Here is a 10,500-nt window from a genome sequence, read left to right as displayed (position 1 = left end):
GCTAAGTAACATAAGGAAAATATAATATTGATACTTTATTTGTTATTTAAATAGGGAGGACATTACAATATTCAGGTGTCTGTACCACCTTTTAAAGATCAATTCTATGTAAGAATCAAAATTCGGTGGCCACGCATAGTCACGGATTTTCTTAATACTTGACAATTTGATAGACTTTGGTGAGTAAAAAAGCCGAACACCATATGTTTGTTGTGATCCTGTTGCCATGGTAACCGATTGTAAAGACGTAAAAATTGCATTTTAATGCTTATTTGAGAACATATTGTGAGTAATGTGCAGAACTTGGGGTTTCCAGGGTAGAATATATTATTAAAAATAGTTATCATTTTTCAAAAGAAAGAAATAACTCATGGAGAAATGCAAATTTTAGAGCGTTTCCAGGGTTTCTAAACAGAAATTTAAAAATCTGTTTTCTTCATTTAATTTGAAAAAAAGTGCAAATCTTGGATTTTTTTGTAAACACTTTTATGATTCTGCAATTAGGAATTTAAATATAAAAATTGAGAACCGTTGCTATGGTAACGAGCTTAAAAATAAGAAAAATTATTATGTTGTTTTTTTTTAATTCAAAAACTCTTCTGATGTATAAAATGTATATATTTTTAGGCATCTTTGAATGGATATTATTCACTTGTAATGAATAAATATATAAAATCAAATGGTGAGAATATATAAAATATATCCAAAACGTGAATGACACTTGAAAAAAATCTGAAATTTTCTAAAAATAACTGCCGTTGCTGTGGACTTTTCAAAAAGTAAGAGTTTCTGTGTGAGTTTTTACGCAACTTAATTTTCTTTAGCAACAACACTTCTTTGTTGCATAACAATGATTTTTGAGGTATATAATGAAACTTGAAATATTTTTTTACAAGTTCCAATGAAAACAATTACAAAAAAAATCTAAAATTGGGAAATAAAGCATATCAAAATCATCTTCAATTTCTCAGTTTTTCCTATTTTTTGCCCTTGTTGCCATAGCAACGGATGTCAATGTTCATAATAAACTATATATAGCATGGAGATTGATAAGGATGTAGGAATTTAACAGTTTTCCATTTCGGCTTATTAAAAAACCGAAAAAAACGGTTTTTATGGTAACATTTAAAAGTATTGGTTTCTCCATCAATTTTCTGATATAAATAAATAATTGAATATAGGAAAATACTGTTTTAGGTCTTTGATACTTTACATTAGTGGGTAAAACCTTCTAATATGGCTTCAAAGTAGGCAAGTTTTGCTATTCTTCCATCTTTAGCCTCAATTGCTATGGCAACGGTACCCCTAGCAACCAACTTTTAGTGGGGTTTTTTGCGTTTTACACTTACGTGTGTCCATGTTATATAAGGAAATATAAGGAAAATTGGTGACTATGCCTGGCCAGACCCTTTTATAAATCTTTGATTCTTACATAGAATTGATCTTAAAGCTAAAATGTGTACTTTAAATTACATATTTATTTACCTAATGAATTAGTGCAATGTGTTTTAAAGAATTAAGACATAAAACGAAATGCATGTTACAAATAACTGATCTTTGTCTGAAGTTGCGTACACAACACATGTCTGCAGGTCGCATTAGTAGGCACTAATATTTAACCAGCTCTTTGGTTAGATGGGGTTCATGTGGTGTACATACAGGTATGTGTTTTCTTTATGCAAAAAATATTAATTAACATACATAAACGTTTCTTTTGTGATGATCAGTTAAAGGGATTTATATTGTGTTTTAGTTTGATTACCATTATGATGTTGACCAATATAGGTAACTAAAGATATCACATGTAGTAGCGCAATATTAAGAGACACTGGTTCATATAAGTATTACTTTCACTTATAAATAAGTGATCACCCTTTGCCAGCATGCTGTATCATAGTCTTTTAATATTTAGATAATCTTATCATCGTTACCTATTATCCTTTCCATCGTTACCTATCCTATCGCATTTGCACATTTCTGTTTTTTTAATGCAAACATTATTTTTTCGTTTGGCAGACTTACACTATTGAGTCACCCCATTATGACCCTGTGATATTTTGTATTGTGTAAATACATGTAAGTAAGTGTAGATATGATGCATCAAATATGATGTAGGCTATGAACCTATATATGGGATTGTTCTGACCCCAAGAAAGAGGAAAATAGCAAATATCTTGAAAACTGTTGAGATCCCCACAATTAAACTATATATTCTTGTTTCTAATGTCATTATGGTGCATCAAATGGTGATAAGTACATGCCCCAAAATGTTGTCTTTAAACCACCCCCTTCTCTGAAATAGGAAATCATAATGTATTTTTAAGTCAAAATGTGAATAGTTTACAGACGGACAGATGAAAAGACGAACGGACAGGTTCAGCAAGTGATCAAAGAAGCTTACTCTGGAACTTTCGGATCAGGTGAGCTAAAAATTTTGACAATTACGTAATGAAGTAACAGATGTGGTGCAAATTATTCGGAGAGATTTCAAAGCCAAACTGATTTAATAGCTGTTTGGTAAATCCATTTCACCTGGAAAGTGGTGGCGCATAGCAAAAGCTATTGCAAGGATAAAGTTACAAAATCCGCCCTCTTTCATATTTCATGGTGGTAAAATACTGATTCATCCTAATGATTAGGCAAATGAACTAAAGAAATTCTTTTCAGGTAGTTTGTTTGGGTTCTCTCTCTTCTCTCTCTCTCTCTCTCTCTCTCTCTCTCTCTATCTCTCTCTCTCTCTCTCTCTTTCTCTCTCTCTCTCTATCTGTGTTTAATAAGTAACAACATTTCAGAAATCATAGGAACATTAGCCTAATCATATTGGTCATATATGTTAGATAGGATTCGCATTTTCGTTGGTCTAAAGATGCATTGCAAAGACTTTTTTGTCTTAATATGTACCCTTTATATAAACCTAGCCCTTATTTAAGAATGTCTCATTACAAACAGAATAAACCAGTTGTGGGAAAAAAACTAAGCAACAATCTAAACAGTGTAAAAGAGTTTTATAGATCTACGTGTCTAGTTTTTTTTTAACAATATCAAAGAGATAACGATGACACACTAAATATCTAATGTAAATGATAGCAAAATACATGTATATGCTTAATAATTCACTCTAAAATTACCAAACCTAGGAGACATTGAAGAGATACAAATTCTAAGAAGCCGTCGTTTGATAATTGTAAAACCACGTCATCATAGATAACTTAAAAGGTAGATAAAGGTTTTTATTTTTTTCTGGAGCATGCTAACACGTTGTGCACAGGGGGTAGAGATAACAATGACATATCTTTTTTTAAACAACATGCATGTTGTCATCCCCACTAGAAAATCAATCTTTGGTTAAGATACGACAGTTCGTCTGAAGACACATTGATCATTAGAAATGTTTTGGTGAAGACATTATTATGTTGTGTTGACATGCATCAGAAGGAATCAGATTTTAATCAGGTATGTCTTTATTTCAAAATTCGTCGACTATGATACAAACTCCAGTTAAAAATGTCTAATGATTTCTCAGTTCTCGGAGGATTTTCAACAAGAGACATTGTGCTGCTCGCATTTGCTTAGTGTTTAAAAAGAAATTTTTTTTAATTTTCATAAACGAAAAAAAATCAAACTAAGAGCCCGTACAAAACAAAACATTAAAACAAAAATTTAAAAATCTGGCCATATTTGAATGAAATTTTATGAACATTCCGTATCAAAGCAAGGATACAAACTGTAATCAATGAACTATTTTTTTCTACGCAGAATGATATAAACAAGAAACGCTTAGTCCTATCTTGTGATGTCAATGGATACATGAAACACATGGTAACTTGGTATGGGACTGCCCTTTCAGTAGTGGTGATACTGTTGACCTTCTTTTGTCCAGTAGAATGCGGTAAGAATTTGTTTTTATTTTCTTAAAGATCCCTTACCTTTTACGCGTTCCAAAATCAAAACAGAATTGTTTGTATTTAGAACGTTTTTCATTATACAACGCACAAATATAAGCAAATCAAGATATTTTAAGCTTTTTTCCGCAAAACACAAAAATTCACACCTACAAAAGAATTTTAAAAACTCATCAGAGTGGAAATTTATCCGACCCCCCCCCCCCCCCCCTCAAAAAAAAAACTAACCAGATATCTCTATACATGTATATAGGGATATTCAAATTTTTAATGGGGTGTTCGGAAAATATACAGTATTTCGTTGAAAATTTATTAATTTTTTTCCTACGATTTTTCTACATGTAAATATGCTACTGAAAGTGGTTGTGCAAACCTCCCTCAATTGATATGCTTAAGTTAGAATTATTTAGTGATACAGTTTGTTTTCCGAGCGACATAATCTTGATTCTATGTTTCCAAAATCCCATCATATTAACGATGTCAAAAGCTTTCTTTACAACTAAATTGTAGAAATTGATATCATGGAATATCCTAAATACATGTAACTGACCTCGCCTCTTCTACCGGTGTCCTGTTAATACGATACGGCCTGAGTGTCATTTAATCAAAATGATCAAAATCATTGACTAAATTAGTAGTAAAGTAATATGAACCACATGAATAGTCAGCAATATTATTTTTGTCGGGACGTTTTGTATTTTTAAGCTAACGATTTGAATTACCCGAAAAGAACTCGCAATACACTCTGTGGTAACATAAGAACGCCTGCCAGAGATTTGTGACAGAGATCTCCTTTCTGATACCAACATGGCTGTTTTTTTGGGAGTTGATTTTAATCAGCTCTCCTATACAGTTACTCTGGCAAACCTAAAGTGAAACAGTGTTTGGACCTTAGCACAAATCATCACCGCTGACATGTCATAGTTCTTGAATATATAAAAATTCGATGTAATGTATGCTGAAGCATTGTTTTTCAAGGAAACTTATCTATAAACACTTTGAAAATAGTCAGATTTTATATAATACGAACAATTTAGATATTTTTGTAGACTCATGTATTCCTACGCCAGAGTTTAATATAGTCTCGTTCAACCAAACGCTTGGCTCTCTCTGTTAATCTCCGATAAACAGAGAGGCTCTCTTGCTTGTCGGAGAATAACTCAGACACTGAGCGTCTATCTTGTAATATTACACAACATGATTTATATAGGGTTTCTCTAAATTCTTGTCTGAAAAGTCTAATTAAAATCCATATTATAAAAAAGTGCGTAATTTAAATACATACTAGAAACTCATTGCCAAGCAAGATAAGTTGATTTTAAAATAAATGATAATCGATAAAATCAATTCCCGTCAGTACTTCAGTACTTTGATTTTTACATGTTTTACAATCAAGATGTAAATCCCCGAATTAAATCTATACTCTTGGATGTTAAACTGTCTGTAGATATGTGTTTAATCCTACTTTTGGAATGGATATACTGTATTGGTATTCATCAAAGGTGCTTCATCTTGAATTATATTCAAAGGAGACATGCCCCTTAAAAGAAGCATGGGGTACAAAGTTCTCGATGTTAAACTGAAATTACCTGTAACACACCATGACTGACCATAGATTTTGACCGACTAGAACTTTGTGACTTAAAAGAAATTAAAATATCATGACAGTTTAACGTTTTAGCGCTTAATTAAGATGAGCTGTTTACCGCACGTGAGGTATAAATATCACATTAACTTAAAATCTCTAAGGCAAATATAATTTCTTTGAGATAACTTTATAACACTCTAAATCGACGTCTTTCTTCGTCATTTGCCGATTACTGTTTTTTAAAATGGTACAAATCACGCATATAAAAAACAAACGTGTATATTTGCAAACACTCATACAATGCTTTAAATAAATTGTTGCTTTTACGAAAACCCTTTCTAGCACTCTTACTGCAGATTGTCCTTGGGCCCTGTCACATTGTCCCGATTTACACAACCTTTTTCAAGGTTTTCAATGTTGTTTTCCATTTTTAGAATTTTTGTGTTGTAACATTTTTCTAGTTCTTCACACTTTTTGTTTATTTCGTCTTTAATTTTAGTTTCTATTTTTTGGTTGTTTTGTTCGACGATCCGTTTAACAATCGAAGAGACCAAAGATTCCAGCTTATCGTCTTTAATTGTTTTTTGAAGTTCCATTTTGACCTCTTTGATGTCCTGTTGTATGAGAATTAGAGTTTTGTTTACCTCGGACATAGTGCCGTTATCACAGGTCTGCTCCGGGGTATTTTCAGGACCGATTTCGTCTGTTTTTTTAGTAGATTTTTTTGGTGGCATTTTTTTAACAAAACTATCCAGTGTATTCATATACAAAAACACTGCTTAGGATAAGTTCAAGATAAATGTAAACACAGTAAGCCACGTATATATGTTATGAATCGATTGTCCAGAGCACTACTCACCGGTAGTCAGAGAATAAACAGTTTTTGTTCATAAAACACAAAATGTAAGGAAATATAAGATGAAACTCTCAAAATATACCTTGAAAGTCACAGATGTGAGAATTGTAAATCCGAAAAGGATCACTAATGTGCCGGTATCGAGATATCCTGACTATTTTTCCTGAGCTCTTCACGCACCTGTTACCAGCACTAGCGCCATCTTTGAACAACCATTTTTTGACAATTTAGAATAATGAAAGTTTAAAGAAGACATTCTTGCAATGCCAACATGCGATAAAGCTCAAACAGTGTTTTTCAAATCTTTTAAAACATGCGTAGAATGTGTTTGATATTTATGACGGGAGAATTCATGGCGATTTACGTAGTACTTCGCAGTCGGACGATAAAGAAAAGAACGCACTGATATCTTGTTATGAGTAGGTAAGATGAAATACATTAATATTAATTTTTTTCAGATTAGAAAAACACTGGAACTCAAACAGGGTATACAAAATATTGCGGCATATATCCATTGAAATTTCAACTGTTGGTCTCTTAAGCTGTAAGAGTAATACTGCAAAAAGTACATTAACATGGAGTTGCCCCATCCTTTTTGGAGCATGTAAAAATGGAATAGAAAGGGGGAAATTAACTGTGAAATTGATGTTCATATTTTATGAAGTTATGGGTACGAATTAGGGTTTTCATAATTTTAAGAAGTTTCTTTTTATTTCGCTTGTCAAGATTTTTCGATGAGTATCCCCCCCCCCTAAAAAAAAAATCTTTTAAAATCGATGCCACATGCCTGTACTTAACTTTATTGCATTACTCAGTACGGTAATTCATTTAGTTTTTCTAAATACGCTGATATTGGTGGTGTTTCAGATGTATATCTCAGTTGCGGAACCCCTTCTATTATTACACTAACCAGTGCGTATGAAAGCTGCAGGTATCCTGCATCAGGAACATACCCAACGTGAGTATAGAAGACAGTTCGTTATGTAGAAACTAAATCATTAAAGGAATAAAACACTCATTATTTGAGTATTTTGGGGTCATTAAATATGGTCAATTTTTTTTTTTGGGGGGGGGTATCAAATCCAATAATATCATGACAGATTTTTTGATAGATTTGATCACACTAAACTGTATTTGGTCACCTCATAATATTTAAAGAATGATTCCTTGTTATTTTATATAATTTACAGCAATTTTACATATTAGAAAAGTCATAGATGAAACGTAATGGACTATACATCACAAAATTAATTTGAAGTGTTATCAGTGTATCGAATATCTATTTCTTGAAACAATTAGTTTGGAGAACAGTCTCAACTACTTTTTTATCCAAAGTTTATTTTTTTGTTGTGTTCAATACATCAGAAAAATATTTTCCTCAATCAAAACTCGATAAATTTGCGATAATATTTTCTCAAATAAAAATATATTGATGAATGTCAAAGAACACATTTTTTTATAAGTCAAGAATCAAAGTAAAACTTTTGAGAAGCATTCAAGATGTGTAATTTTAAGAACATCATGCTTTTTAAGTAAATAAAACAGTATACTTCGCGTACTTTTATTTCTCAGGTGAATTTTAAAGAGTAAGACGACATTTAACCAACGTCAGCTTTGACGTCACAATAAGCACTGATAAGAGGAAATTACTCTAATTGAAGTTATTGTAAATCTGCTGAAATGACCAAAATCCTCTCCAAATCTTGCAAATGCTAAGCTAAAGAACAGCTGACGAATAAGGACATTGGAAACAGTTGTAAATTGCACTCATTTGGATGAATGCTCACATTTATTTTATTCACTATAATTACGGTAATTTCCTGAAACGTATACATGTACGTAGCAGCGCCTTTTTTTAAAGGGGGTGGGTGGGTGGATGGCAGCCTAATCCAAAAAATCTTTGCAAGCAAAAAGAAAAAAAAATCATGAAAATTCTAATCCTTCAGCTCTTTAGCGGTTCAATGGTTTCCTTATTTTCAATTCCATTTATTACATGGTGGGGGTGGGGGGGGGGGGCAACACATTGTTCTCTTAATATGATAAGCAAATATTTTTAAACGTAAATTTAAAAAAATATTAAACATTAATTTTTTTTTAAAAAGTGGAGATCCTTTTTTTTGTAAATGGACGGAATAAACTGATTCAGTGTTGGTATTCGTGAGAATTTATAAATAAGGTGAACAGTGCTGGTTTTACACATATGCGTATAAAATATTTCACTTGTTCATGTGGCACAAGTCCAGTCTTGCGTCATAAACTAACGAATTAATGTATTGCAGGTGATTCAGACAGCGCCCCAACTATTGTTCCCTCTATCTGTTGTTCTACTTGTGGGACAACACTGACTGCAAAAACATCAACCGGAAATAAAATATATGCAAAGTTAACCACTGACAGCACCACTAATTCGGGAAGGGAAAATGGCTTCAAAGTATCCATTGTTTATGGAAAGGATGAATGTAAGGAATTTTAGTCAAGTTTAGGTTCCATAATATGATTCTCTTTTAGTGAGTTTTACACTTTATAATTATAGCCCTTTGATACGGTCAAAATATGTCTTATAGAGTTGATGAGTATTTATCGACCGAGGCCGAATTCCGAGGTTGATGTAGTTTCGTTGGGTCTATTGAAAAACTTGTTGCAATCGATATCAAAAGGCTAGAATTGTTTTATTTTTTAAACTGATAGCGACTGATATAACTGATAAACTTTAGTTTATACCAATACTACCCTTGATTATAACAGTAAAATATGTGGTTCAGGATTAATAGGCGCTTAAGTGGCTATAGTGACGTCACTATAAATTATAATTATGCCAAAACCTGTATTTTTTCCAGTCTAGTTCAGTTTATCCGCTCAAACCAAATAGTTTGATACAAAAAGTATATATATATATATATATATATATATATATATATATATATATATATATATATATATATATATATATATATATATATATATATATATATATATATATTTATATATATATATATATATGATAAATGCAAAATATCAGAGATATACTTTCAGGTCAATTTTCATACATTAAGAAGTTATAAATAAAAAGGACATATTATACAATCAATAATTGTGTAAGACGATTTTTTAAAGGACCAAGATAGGAAAGCAACTAATGGAAAAAAAACAGCAGCGTAATTTTTTGAAGTAAATACACACATTTTTAGATTTATAATCGGTCATGAGTTAATTTAATTTTTTTTTGTTACACCATTAATTCCTTTCCTTATTTTTCTTTTCATTTTTTTTTTGGAGTGGAAGGGGGGGGGGGTTAGAGGTAAGATTGGTTTTAACATATTCATATTGTTTCTCTTGATAGTATAGATACAATTTTGTATGTACCGTTGATGATTTATCTTAACGTTGCTTCTTTTAGCAAACTGTGCTTCCAATGGAACATCAAATAATGTTGATCTATCAGGTTCTGTGACTCTCTCTTCGCCGCTGTTTCCTGCTACGTACCCAATGTAAGATTTCCACAATTTTGTTTTTTTTACTGAATATGCTATGCAAATTATTTTATCGTTAATATTTGTTGCAATGCTATCTTTGAGAAATACGTGTACTTACTGGAATTTTAGCACAGAAATTTCACTCTACAGGACTGGTATCTGATTTTTTTTAACCAATCCTTATTTCATTTATTTTTAGATATTGTTTAAAAAATAAACGAAAATTTCAGAAGGCATGAACAATTTTAATTATATAAAACGATAATTTTTCAAGATACCATGGAATTTGTTTCTAACCACTTTTAAAATCAAAACTCCTAGCTTTTTTTCGTTTATTGTATATAAATGTTCTCGTGACATATTTTATAAATCATGAAACTCAGTTGTTTTAAGAAAGGAGTAAGTTGGTTTTAGGTATATATTACCGATTTTCTTGAGTTTTTGACATCTCTCATTTCAGAAACCGCGTGTGTTTTTACACTTATACAAACCCCAATGGGAAAGTGAAGATGGAGTTTCTATTTCTAGACCTCGAATCTAACGGCGCCAACAGTTGTTATGATTAGATGAATATTTATTATTGCAAGGATTTAAAAAAAAAATGTTTTTTATACATAAATATTCAATCGCTCAGTCTGTAAGTAACTCAAAGAAACCTAGTTTTCCATCATTGGATCTTTA

General features: G+C 31.6%; 1 long non-coding RNA gene across 1 annotated transcript; it reads left to right on the top strand.

Moving 5' to 3' along the window:
- Positions 1–8,630: 8,630 nt before the first annotated feature.
- LOC136272530 (uncharacterized) lies at positions 8,631–10,400 on the top strand. Its single transcript, XR_010710534.1, has 3 exons — positions 8,631–8,805; positions 9,744–9,834; positions 10,280–10,400. It is a non-coding gene; the product is annotated as an uncharacterized lncRNA (long non-coding RNA).
- The last annotated feature ends 100 nt before the right edge of the window (positions 10,401–10,500 follow it).

This window comes from Magallana gigas, chromosome 10, assembly GCF_963853765.1.
Source record: "Magallana gigas chromosome 10, xbMagGiga1.1, whole genome shotgun sequence".
Taxonomy (NCBI): Eukaryota; Metazoa; Mollusca; class Bivalvia; order Ostreida; family Ostreidae; genus Magallana; species Magallana gigas.
This window is presented reverse-complemented; position numbering and strand designations above follow the sequence as displayed.